At 41.9% G+C, this 14003-nt stretch overlaps 1 protein-coding gene across 1 annotated transcript in view; it reads left to right on the top strand.

The window, feature by feature from the left end:
• Nucleotides 1–741: 741 nt before the first annotated feature.
• The window catches only part of LOC121384171 (QRFP-like peptide receptor), a 102130-nt gene continuing 88868 nt past the window's right edge, over nucleotides 742–14003 (top strand). The window contains exon 1 of the mRNA XM_041514435.1: nucleotides 742–911. The gene's annotated coding sequence lies outside the window, so the exon portion shown is untranslated. The remainder of the gene's footprint in view (nucleotides 912–14003) is intronic.

Raw genomic sequence — 14003 nt, 5'->3', positions numbered from 1 at the left:
TTGCAAAAATATATTACTGTCGTAACATGTATGTAAGAAAAAACAAAAACCCAAAAAACCCCAACAACAACAACAACATGTATGTATTATGGAGAAGACATAGTAAGTTGTATAACTTGTGCCTAATCTATTTGTTCTTTAAAAAGCAATAAAATGTGTTTCAATCAATCAGGACGTTAAAAAAACCCACTGTCCACCACGGCCGATCGATCCCAGGACTTGTCGAACCTCCAGCTAGGACTCAACCACTGGGCTACATCCGCCTGAGTCCATCACAGGCGATCGATCATTTCATTTTTTATTTCAACCTATTTTCGTGCTTATATCCAATTAAGGTTCAAGCACGCTATCCTGGGCACACACCTCAGCTATCTGGTATGTCTGTCCAGGACAGTGGGTTAGTTGTTAGTTGGTTAGTGAGAAAGAAGAGGGTGTAGTGGCCTTACACCTACTCATTGAGCCCTTAAGAACTCGCTCTGGGTTGGAGCCGGTACCGGGCTGCGAACCCTGTAGCTACCAGCCTGTAGTCCAATGGCTTAACCACTGCGCCACCGAGGCCCGTAGGCGATCGATTGTACGACCATTGGAACCTAGGGCTATACTAGTATATGACACTCGACCACATTCCGCGCCGTCAATCGCCCAGTACCGTTAGTCAAAGCAAGGCGACGGCATTGGTCGCTGTGCGTCTAAACACGTGACGAAGTGATGTTCCTGGCTCGGCGCTAACCCAATAAAACGTTCTTATTACCGCGGTACGCGCAGACATATAACTACTCCTACTAGTCTCACGCGGGGCGTTCTCCTATCTACGGTATCGCCGTGCTCGACAGGAAAGAATTACTGGAGATCGTACAGAAAGTACTGGAATATTTGGAAGACAAATAGAACTGACAGGTGGAAAAAGAAAGGTAAATAGTCTAATAATTGATGCATATATTAAATACTATTTTATATTAGTATTTGCGAATTATAGCAAAATAACATTGTGTTATTCGTTGTTGCTTTTTATAAACATTAAAAATATTGATCATTGTTAATTTATACGAGTACGTTTCATCAGGATCGTAATTGTGGTGCGATGGGGGACGTTTCCCACAAATACCCTCCACTCACAAAGTCAGATAAATTATATGACAACAGACATTACCTAATAAAAACCAGAATATAATAAAATAGAATTTCATGAATTTTAAAATTAAAATAAGACATAAACATTAAATAACATAAAGGCATAAGATAAGAAAATATAGGATAAAAGATAAGATAACATAACATAAGATAAGATAGATAAGATAACATAACATAACATAACATAACATAACATAAGATAACATAGATAAGATAAAATAAGATAAGATAAGATAAGATAGATAAGATAATATAGATAAGATAAGATAAGATAAGATAAGATAGATAAGATAAAATGCATGATGAAGTAAATTAAATTAAATATATTATAGTGAAATAAATAAATCGTGAATCGTTATTCCTTAACTTAATAGTTTCTAAAAGTGCTGTTATTCTATAGACAGAATTCTATATATTGCATCCATATTCAGTCAAGTTAAAATAACGCATTTGGACCGCGTTTAGCATTCATATCTTGTTTGAAATTGTCTGATTCTTTTACGGGTGATTATGGATCCTTTCCCAAAATACTTGCCTTTGTTTGACACCACGGGCGTTCGGATCATGGTTGGAGGGTCTATGTGTTTGATTAGTACCAGTCGATGGGAAAAAAGTTTGTTTTGTTTAACGACACTACTGGAGCACAATGATTAATTAATCATCGGCTATTGAATGTCAAACATTAGGTAATTCTGACTCGTAGTCATCAAAGGAAACCCGCTGCATTTTTCCTACTGCAGCAAGGCATCTTTTATATGCACTTTCCCACAAACAGGAAAGCACATACCACAGCCTTTGTCCAGTTGTGGTGCACTGGTTGGAACAAGAAAGCCCCCAATCAGCTGAATAGATTCACCGAGGTGGTTCGATTCTGCGACGCCAGCACCTCAAGCGAGCACTCAACCGACTGAGCGAAATCCTACACGTAGAGTAGCGATTAAAATGATTAAAGTAAACAGGCGAGGCCGAACTAGGCTCACCAATTGATTGGTGTTTCATGCAAGGTTCATTCAGCTCACGATTATCGTAGTCCTATTATCTGTACTAGAAAGATAATTACCGATAGGTGCTAAATAAACAACATGAGAAGCCGGCATATAATCTAGGATTAATTCGTTCCACTTCCGAATTTATATTAACTTACTTTGTGACTGATGTGAAAGGGTCAATGAAAAATTCGTAAATAAATATAAATTATTTTTTGTATTTCTTCGGATAGACTTAGTCGTTCGAGCTATATATGTTTAATTTTACAGTTCGGACTAATAAACTGGTTCGAGAGAAAGCTTCTGTTCGACCCTAGGGGTATTCGACCAATCAGCACCAAAATAAAAGGGTTTAATAGAGAGAAAAAATCGGGACATTGTTCTTGGTTCGAGAATACCGGGAGGTTCGACCGTTGGGCGTTCGAGCCAATGAGATTCTACTGTATATATAAACTCTAACCAGGATCCGAACGTCCGTGTTTGACACCCAATACACCCAATACCGATGTGTATTTTGTGCTGGGATGTCGTTAAACATTCATTCATTTACCCCCAAAATATGATCATATATATGTGAATGTATTGAGAAATTACTTTGACGAAATATATATATATATATATATATAATATATATTATCCTGGAGAATAGAAAGTGGCTATGGAAACACGTGACAATAATTCATGGGAGAGTACACTCTTGACTCTATCAAAACATCCTTTAGACTTTGTCTTAAAACTGTTATTCGCCAACCCAGACATGCGCATAGAGTATAAGTGATAAATTCCCAAACAGTACTGGGGTGTTTTTTTCAGATAGCATCAAGGTATGTATGACCCTTCCACATAGGACACTACATACCACAACATTTGACATAACAAAACCAACCAACCCATAGTGTGGACGTTAGAGTTCTATCCCATGACCATTAGCATTAGCAGCAGAGAGTACACGGACGGGGATTGATCCTGCAGTCTGTGGCACCTCGGCATACTGTATGCTATCCTGGATTTATCCCACGTCATAGAGGTATCGGATGTGTGTGCAGGGCGGCGAAGTATTTAGAAAACATTGAATAGTTCCAATGAGACCACCACACTGCATGCATGGCCAGCCGCAATGAAAGTACCGACCGCGTGCGTTTCTCATACACTGGTATTCAGCAAATGTGACATGTTTTAAACTACAACAAATTATGTCAAAAATGGCAAGTGAGAATTTAATAGAATTGTCAAAAATGGAATACAAATTTGTCTTCTTACAAAGAAACAGTACTTAATAAAGGAAAGTGCATCTTAAATTAGATGCTATTTGCATGTTTAATGCAATTAATATACTGATGGAAAGAAGCCATACAAAGGAACACATGTGTAATTGTGGACCAAATTGAATTCACCACTAGCGTTGTAATGTTTGTGTTTCACACAAGGTGGTCATTTATCACTGTATACATGACATTTATAAACATCACAAACCCATACTTCTTATAAATATGTCTAAAGCACAATCTACCGTTTATAAGTTTAACCTAAAAAAATGCCTTGAAGTGCTTTTTATACGCCCGTCTTATGGAATGGTGTTGTCCGTCCGTAAACGTTTTGTTTCCGGGGAATATCTTTATCAGTTCGGGGCGGGATTTAGCTCAGTCGGTTGAGTGCCCGCTTGAGATACTTGCGTCGCAGGATCGAATCACCTCGGTGGATCCATTCAGCTGATTGGGTTTTTTCTCTCGTTCCAACCAGTGTACCACAACTGGACAAAGGCCGTCGTATGTGTAACGGGTTTTCTCTGAATTACCAAATGTTTGACATCCAATAGCCGATGATTAATTAATGGATGTGCTCCAGTGGTGTCGTTAAACAAAACAATTTTTTGTCAGTACGTATAGGATCATCAGACATTACATGCAAGTACAACGTGGAATGAAGGTGTGTCGTATACCATAACTAGGTCAACGCGACCTTCTTTTCACGCATTACTGCACATTAAAGGAGATCCGTATCAGGGCCATATCTTTGATCATCACACCTTCTATGCAAGTACAAATTGGGATGGTGGTGTGTCGCTTACCATAATTAGGTCACAGCGAACTACTTTTCATGCATTACTGCACGTCAAAGGAAACCTCATCCAGGCCATATCTTCCTTATCGATTCATACAGGATCATCAAACCTTGGATGCAAATACAACCTGGGATGGCGGTGTGTTGCGTACCATAACTAGGTCACCGCGACCTACTTTTGATTAGTTACGGCCAGATAACAGTTGGTTTAGATCGTCCAGACTCGAGCCGCAACTGCAGCAGACGCAGTGGTTGGAACGCGCCCGCGCGCGCGCACACACACACACTCACACACACACACGTTTGGCATCCAGTGGACACGAGCCTTATGTCGCAAGCTGGAATCACTCTCATTACGACTAATGCATTGAACATAACCTTCACCCCTGCTGGTATGCAACAAACTTTAAAGTTTCTTTTGTTTAACGACACCGGCTATTGGATGTCGAGACATATAGTGTTAGAGAGGAAACCCGCTACATGTTTTCCATTAGTAGCAAGTGATCTTTTATATGCACCATCTCAAAGACAGGATATCACAACCTTTGATATACAGTCGGTGTGCAAAAAAGCTACATCGTGTCACTTGCTCACGGTCAAATCAACAGGCAAAAAAGACAGAATGTGCAGTTAGAAAGCCACCGTTGACGATCGATCCTAAGACGTGTAGATCCTCGGGGGACACCCAGTACGCACACCGCACTTCTTTTAAAACAGTCTCGTGTTAGCCAACTGCATTAACGTGTTAGGAACATGATTTGTGTTTTAGGTACCTCGAGGGATTGGTTTTTTTTGCAGTGATTAGAAAGGAAAGTTATATGTGCCAGGTCAGCTCAGTGTTTAACGTGCACATTCAGAACAAGTTGTTTGTAGCGCACGCCTGTCTTGGGCACAGGTGCCGGCCTCGGCCGGCTTGTCTGCCCAGGACAGGAAAGGGTGGGGTGGGATGGAGAGGGGGACCGCCTGCATTGACAGGTGCAAGGGAGCGCCAGCAGCCCGACCGGGGTCGGTAACAGGCGGAGGGTGATTATGGGTTTTATGGAATTTGGAATGTCCCGTAAGGTTAAATCCAAATGAAAAGGGTGCGCAGTTTGTATGATGGAAATTAGGCGCAATTTTGAACGGTCCGCTGAAAAATAACGACGGTAGCTACATATGTTTTTAAATTTAGTATGTCGAGAGTAGCTCGTTATTTGTATAACGGCAGGGCTTTATATTGAGCCACAGCTGATTCGGTAAAGGGTGTTCCCAAAACAAGTAAGCCCAAATTAAGTACAAACATGTCAACCTCAAAACATTTCACCTCAAAATCAATGGAATGGTATGCTGTAATGAGATTACAATAACTTGAAATGCATTTCTGAATATGTACCAGCTAAGGAGAGGAACGTAGCCCAGTGGTAAAGCGCTTGCTTGATGCACGGTCTGTTTGGGATCGATTCCCGTAGGTGGGCCCTCGTTCCAACCAGCGCACCACGACTGGTATATCAAATGCCGTGGTATGTACTGTCCTGTCTATGGGATGGTGCATATAAAAAAAATCCCTTGCTACTAATGGAAATACGTAGCGGGTTTTCTCTCTAAGACTACGCCAATGTTTGACATCTAATAGTTGATTATTAATAAAGCAGTGTGCTCTAGTGGTGTCGTTAAACAAAACAGACTTTAACATTACCGGCTGTTTTAAACATTATTGCACTAAAGGGACCTTGGTGTGCTCAGAACAGACAGAAAGCCTGTAGTGCCCTAATTAGCGAGATCTAAAGCACTCAGTAAATGGGGCGGGAAGTCGCCCAGTGGTAATGTGTACACCTGATGTGCGAGTATTCTAGGTTCGATCCCCTTTGGTGGGCCCATTGAACTAGTTCACCAAATGTTATAACACAGGCCGTAGTTTCCACCATCCTGTCGATCCAGAACGAGAAATAGCCCAGTCGACCCACCAACGGGGACCTCTTCTAAATGGACCGCGCATCAATCACCACAAGCTTTACCACTGGGCTGCGCGACGTCCCTTCGGTCTCTGAAGATGACAGTAGTGTAGATCGTGTTAGTTTAGACGGCATATATAGTCTATAAAGTTATGTTTAATCATCGGTTAATACGTAGTGAGGGAAGCAACCCACAGCCGCCCGGATGTAACCCTTACTACGCACGGAAACGTTTAGATGGGGGGGGGGGGGGGGGGGGGGGGGGGAGGATGCCTTAAACTGGGGTTTTTTCACCTAAATATGACTGCCGTGTATATAGCCTATCCTTATTAGCCGATACTATATACACGGCGACCCAGTATATAGCCGCTTCTATTTTAAATGATGAGAATGGCGACCTCTGTTACGCTTGTATTTATGTAATTCATCTTTGTACACAGTATTTAGCACGATGTGTGTACGGTAGTCGACTGAATCTAAGCGCAAAACGATCCTTGCAAAATGTGCTTAAAAGTACAAAGAAGGATGTCAGCAGTACACATCAAACGATGAGAAATGGTCCGAACGATGGAACAGTGTTTTAAAAAGGCCTTGCGTATTGTATTATAGATTGTAAGCAATAAGTGTTTTAAACACTTCTCCCATGTTTCCATTTGCAGCAAGGGATCTTTTATATGCACTTTCCAACAAACAGGACGGCACAGATCACGGCCTTTGATATATCAGTCGTGGATCACTGGTTGGAACGAGAGAAAAAAACAATCAGAGAATGGTTCCACCGAGGAAGCTCTACCGATTGAATTAGCTAAATCCCGACCCTCCATAGGATATATAACTGCACCACATTTGTTATTCATGCGGAATTAGGTAGTTGAGTACAACAGTGTAAAATGTGACAACAACATGCCACTTTGTTTACAGTTAGGATATCATGTACAGAGTAAAACTTGACCAACCTGTCAGTGTCCCCTATTAGCCGGACAATGTCACAATTCAAAATGGCCGTCAATTAACTGACTCTCAGTATGGCATGTAGAAGTGTAAGCTATAACTTAACTATTACCTCCAATAACACGTTTTAGACAATGGTATTAATATTTATTATATGAATATGCTGAATAGCCCAAATACCAGTGGAATCCCTTACGTTTTATAAAAGTATGAAATTTGGCACAAATGTTCGATGGCATAGAGGTGTCAATTAAAGTAGAACCTAAACAATGTAATATCTCATGCTGGTAGCCGCTATTTTGAATTGAATCTTCCGGTGCATATAAAAATAAAAAGTAGGTAATATGTTCGCTATATTGGATTTAAAGATGGCCACCACATGTATATATTTTAAAGGTCCAAGCTTATAACACATTATTAATATACAGTATATAAACAAAATACATAAACATTACAGTATTAAAAAAAGCAACAACAACCATCCCAATTATTAATAAAGTGACTTGTTGTAAAACGCTTGGTACCCCCCCCCCCACCCCCCCCACCCCCACACACACACACTGCTCAGTCGATTTGACCAGCATCAGACCTGTGACGTAGATTGCGGCGGATTCCACTCATTCTGTTAGTAGATCGACAGCAGAGAATGATTTTTCGAGAAACAGGTGATTCTTAACGGACGCTAGTTTGGACATTTTGGTCTTGTCACATCTACTCTAATGGTACCTCGATTGGTGAGGAAGAAGGAGAAAATTCGTTAGGGGTACTTCCCAATCAATTTGAGCCGGAATACAACAATGATGATCCGGTGAGCCAAATTATAAAATATTTGCCCCATATTTTTTTTTTTATCGTTCTAGGCTTGGTACCCTCCACTGGCGTAGGCAGGATTTTATATTGGGGTGGAATAGGGTATGTGTATGTGTGTGTGTGTGTGAGTGGGGGGGGGGGGGGGGGGGACAACCCACACTATGTATATACATGTGTATGTATGATTTTATAAAATTTAATAGTTTTTAAAAATGTTTGATGGGGTGGGGGGCGTGTTCCCGTGGGCCCCTCCATACGCCACTGCACGGGCGGCGCATGGTCGTACCAGGTTTCAAAGATAAACTTTTATGGGTTATAATTGTTGTATCTGTGAAAATGTCCTTCACAAATGAATTGGAAAGTAGAGTCTGGCAACCTCGAGCCGTACCACTATTTTTTTTTACACTGCCGCCCCTGCACCTCCTCACCTCCTCTCTCTCTCTCTCTCTCTCTCTCTCTCTCTCTCTCTCTCTCTCTCTCTCTCTCTCTCTGTGTGTGTGTGTGTGTGTGTGTGTGTGTGTGTGTGTGTGTGTGTTTGAAAACGATCTCCAAAAGAATATTCCATCCATACAATTCCAAATCAAATGTGTGAAAAGGTCAGGTCAAGTAAGGTGTGAAAGGCTGTGCATAATAACGCTTTCATAGTATGCCGCATAGCGCGTCACAGTAAAGTTTGTTTTATTTAACGACGCCGCTAGAGCACATTGATTTTTTATCTTATCATCGGCTATTGGACGTCAAATATATGGTCATTCTGACACTGTTTTTAGAGGAAACCCGCTGTCGCCACATAGGTTACTCTTTTTACGACAGGCAGCAAGGGATCTTTTATTTGCGCTTCCCACAGGCAGGATAGCACAAACCATGGCCTTTGTTGAACCAGTTATGGATTACTGGTCGGTGCAAGTGGTTTACACCTACCCACTGAGCCTTGCGGAGCACTCACTCAGGGTTTGCAGTCGGTATCTCGATTAAAAATCCCATGCCTCGACTGGGATCCGAACCCAGTACCTACCAGCCTGTAGACCGATGGCCTGCCACGACGCCACCGAGGCCGGTTGCGCGTCACATGGTCACGTGACTTAGCTCGTGGAGTCAACAGGTGTTTTGACAAGCGATGGGAAAAACGCGACTTTTTATTGCGAATATATTAAAAACTGGTACATTTTTTAAAATTTGTTGTACCGATACTTCATATAGCCTATATTGTGAAAGGTATACGTAGATGCCAAACAATAGTGAAATAGGTTTTCGATAAGCCTGGACCTTTAAATGAATATCTCGAAATCTAAGGCAGATCGCCTATATACAAATTTTACTAATAAATCTACTAATTCGTGTAAACATTATTCATATTTAACAACAGAAAATTAGGTAAAGCTAAGTTGAAGTTGCATCAAGGATATTTTATCTTTAACTAAGTCACTTTTTGTGTGTTTCCAGTCTTGAACGTATGCTTGCATGTATATACGGGACCCGAAACAAACCGGAATCCTGTCATGGACCCGACTTTTCTCAATTCTAAAACGCGATCCTCTAAACACCGGACCCTATTTCAATCGGATAAATATTAGGTCCCTGACGTGATCCAGTTTGACTGCTCGGTTCAAATGTTTCGGAAAATTTGGCCAATTTGAAGGTGTTGCCAGACAAGTATACTGGACTATTTGAAGGTGTTGCCAGACAAGTATATTGGTCAATTTGAAGGTGTTGCCAGACAAGTATATTGGACTATTTGAAGGTGTTGCCAGACAAGTATACTGGACTATTTGAAGGTGTTGCCAGACAAGTATATTGGCCAATTTGAAGGTGTTGCCAGACAAGTATACTGGACTATTTGAAGGTGTTGCCAGACAAGTATATTGGACTATTTGAAGGTGTTGCCAGACAAGTATATTGGCCAATTTGAAGGTGTTGCCAGACAAGTATACTGGACTATTTGAAGGTGTTGCCAGACAAGTATATTGGACTATTTGAAGGTGTTGCCAGACAAGTATATTGGCCAATTTGAAGGTGTTGCCAGACAAGTATACTGGACTATTTGAAGGTGTTGCCAGACAAGTATATTGGCCAATTTGAAGGTGTTGCCAGACAAGTATATTGGCCAATTTGAAGGTGTTGCCAGACAAGTATATTGGACTATTTGAAGGTGTTGCCAGACAAGTATATTGGACTATTTGAAAAACAAAACAAACCATATTTTAAAGGATGGCAAATGGTGTGTTGCAGGAAGCATTAAATGAACATTGCGGTGTTCTACCAAAAATAATGATGGCTTAGAATAGAGAAAACATTTAATAACAAAAAGGCCACATAGTGATTGGTGAAGGTGAAATGACTTCCACAGCGACGACATGCACACAAAAGTCGAATAACAATGAAAATGCAAAAAGGTAATCAATGAAATGGACTACAATGTCTACAGTGTTAAACTCGTGCATTTTTCTGTTTTGATGAAGTTGCTGGACCAGTGGGACTACATACCAGAGATTCTACCTTTAGACTTGGTAAATCAGTTCGTCTCTTGCTAAAGGAGTGAGTTAGCACTTTGAAGTCATGAGAATGTATGGCACACCCTATGTCCTCACTCCCTCTCTGTGTGTTTTTCTCTCTACATTGCTGCATTCCACGGATGGCAATCCTGTATGTGATGAGGAGAAAATTGTCTTCGAAAATACAATCACAAAAAAGAAAATGAGTCTTCTTTCACGAACATTTTCCTTTCAGAGCCAATATCAAAATAAATATTAGCAGTAATCCTCTATTGCCCAAGTTCTCAAAATAAATACGAACAATTATCATATTCAATCGATTTGCACGTTTTTGTGTATTTTGAACACTTCCATGTTGATTTCTGGATTTTAATTTAAAAAATTATACTTTTAATAATGTAGCATATTTACTACATTGAGCGTTTGAGGTAAATGTAGCAAATATTCTACATATTATTAACCTTGTAAAATACTTTGTATCTGTATCAAAAATAAACATTATGTCAGTGGAGAAACTAGAGGGGTGGTTGCCGTACTCAGGGAAGGGGTAAGGAAGCAATTACTATGTTACTGTGCTCTCATATGTACTACATCCCATTCTCTTATTTTCACAATATTAGGCAGGCGTGAATGCAGAGGAGGGAGGGGGCGTCGAACCACCCATACTCAAAGGTAACTTTTCATGTTTTTGAGGAAGCATGACCCGAACATCTATGTATCTACACACTCCGTTCGCCACAGTGAAGACACCACTCCCCCAACCCCTCTCCCCCCAAAAACAAACAACAACAAAACAAAAACAAAAAACAACCCTATAATTTCCTGCAAGCGCGCCAGTTCGGCCTTGCTGATTATGTTTCCAAAGCAATTTCTACTGTTGAACGTTTTTGTAACTTGATTTCATTCTCGGATTCTATTCGCGATTAATAAACCGAAGCAGTTCTTCTCTGTCTTCCTGCTTTCACGACACAGTTCTGAATGTTCATCCCGCTCGCGGCACTCTTAACCTCATTTTACCATGTCAGTTTGCATTCTTCTTTTATTAACCAGGGAAGCTGCTTTCACATGCACACACAGTCTGGCGTATAGCGTGCGACATGCATTTATTTCCTGGACATCCCTCGTATGGTATTCAATGTGGTCCGCGATCAAATTTATCCATTTTGGTTTTGTCTGTATTTATTTCTAATTGTTATTTGTTTGTTTTTGGTGTTTTTGATTGTTTTTTGCATCCGTGCCTGCTTCTGTCTGCATATTTACGCCCGTCCCATAGGCAGGGTAGAATATACCATGACCGTTAATGTACTAGTGGCGAGGCTGCAATTCGCCCCTCACCCATCAGACATTTTCACATGTATACGTGCCGGCGTGCGGCAGCAGTGAAATCATGCGGCCTTTCACATGTATACGTGCCGGCGTGCGGCAGCAGTGAAATCATGCGGCCTTTCACATGTATACGTGCCGGCGTGCGGCAGCAGTGAAATCATGCGGCCTTTCACATGTATACGTGCCGGCGTGCGGCAGCAGTGAAATCATGCTGCCTTTCACATGTATACGTGCCGGCGTGCGGCAGCAGTGAAATCATGTGGCCTTTCACATGCATGCGTCAGAAGTTTGTGTTTTTCATGTAGCTGCATTTTTCGCGTATATAAAAAGGATCTGAAACTTCACAAACAAAAGATGACAAAATTTGTACCCATTACGCCGTGCGTCAGAATTCGCTACATGATCGATTTTGGAAGAAAAAAACCCCGCGCCGCATGCCATATATATATTTATGCCTTTAAAAAAGCACGACGCGAACTGGTGCATGTGAAAACAGCTTTCTTCTCATGGGATGCGTAGATTAGAACACAATAAACCTGATGGGCCGAATTTACGATGGCAATTTTTCTTAAAAAGCGGAGAGGGAATTAAAACTAAAAAGTTCACTTCGTGAAGTAGCCAGAGAAGGTCACCGGCGTTTCTTGACGCTTTCCATCCTTTTCAGCCAGGACCTTGTGGAGATAGTGGCGCCACGCTTCATCGGACACCCCTGGCCGTTGATGAAATGGTGATTTATCCAGCATATTCATCAATGTACGGCGCAATAGTGAAGTCATCAGGATGCTGGATAGTAGCGCCTTCGGAAGCATCTAGGGTGCGAGGTGGTGGTGGTGGTGGTGGTGGTTGGGGGCGAGGAGGGGGGGGGGGGGTCCACCCCCGTGCTGTCAGGAGTCAGGGACATGGCAGTGCCATGGAGCTCAATACGACCAGATTCGTCAGTGTTATCGACTCCGCCAGTAGTGAAGACTCACGCTTGATGTTCAAAGGCACAGCGACTCTGTCCTCAGCAAAACACCTTGACACAGCTAGGTCGAGTCCCCTCCTGACATCCATGACTCGGTCATAAGACTGACATGTCCAATGCATGAAACGTGCTAATGGTGCCTTTCTGACGATCGTTTACATGTTGTTTGTCTCTCTCTCCTGCCTCTGATGGAGAGTGAAAGCGTTGCTAGATGGTTTTCTTGCGTTGCAGCAGATCAGTTGAGAAATGGTGCAGGCGACTGTGTATCTGGCCTGATCCTCTTCCACTGTCTCCTCTATAGAGCTCGAACCATGGAGTAGGACATCTAGAAGGGTTAAAAGAGGCTTAGCAACCGGCTCACTTAGACAGTTTGAGTTTTAATAATCCAGTGAACTGCAGACGTTGCAGAAGGATGTACCTACGCAGCATGAAACCCACTTCAACGATTTTCGTAGCTTCCTCTTCAGGCACTTGAAGACGAGCAGTCTGTGTCAAAGTTGCACCGACTGTCTTCTTGTGAGAGATGTAAACTTCACAACCCTCGGAGTATTCAGACCAGTCAGGCTTAGCTTCTCTGGAAGGTATTCTTTGAACCGTGTCTGGTGCACGTACACCCCAATGCAACCAGAGCCCCGTTACTCGATACGATGGTCATAAAGCTTCCTCGAATCAGCAGGCTTAAATGATGATAACTAGTTTAACGTGCCCATATACCACTAGGGTTTCGAACACGCCCATCCCGAGTCCGACCTCCGATAAGATCGGTGGCCTGACTCGGGATGTGTGTGTGTGTGGGGGGGGGGGGGGGGGGGGGGGCAGTGTTGAAAATGGGCAGAATTTTGAAAATAGCAATTAGTAAAAAGGTTAATAGTATAATTTAAAAAAAAAAAAAATTACAACCCCAAAAAAGAAGAAAAAGAATTGACTGCTCGGCCGAATATTTATATAATTTGGAGCATTTTAGAAGGACAGTCCAAAAATAAATAAGAGAAAGAAGAGAGGATCGGACTATTTAATAATATTTTAAAAAAAGAAGTAATTTCGACATAAAATTTTGAACGAAGGTTTAAATGTTTAAAGTCCAATCTATATGTCCACGTGAGTGGCCTCGTTAAGGCCGTTAGGGTGTGGAGGTTGGCCTACGGCGAACTGATGAGCGGAGAACTGGCAAAGGCGGGGATGAAGTGCTTCCATCTCTGGTCGGCGAGGATGGTTATAACACTCCGGTAGTCGTTGCCGAAAAGGGCCTTGACGATCCTGTGAATGGTATGGCTATCCATTTCTCTAACTAGGACCGCTTGTCGGTAGACTCCTTCTCGGCGCTGAGTTAGTACTAACCCCGTCTTGCCGG

This window comes from Gigantopelta aegis, chromosome 10 (genome assembly GCF_016097555.1).
Source record: "Gigantopelta aegis isolate Gae_Host chromosome 10, Gae_host_genome, whole genome shotgun sequence".
Taxonomy (NCBI): Eukaryota; Metazoa; Mollusca; class Gastropoda; order Neomphalida; family Peltospiridae; genus Gigantopelta; species Gigantopelta aegis.
Note: the sequence above shows the minus strand (reverse complement) of the source record. Positions and strands in the feature narration are given on the sequence as shown.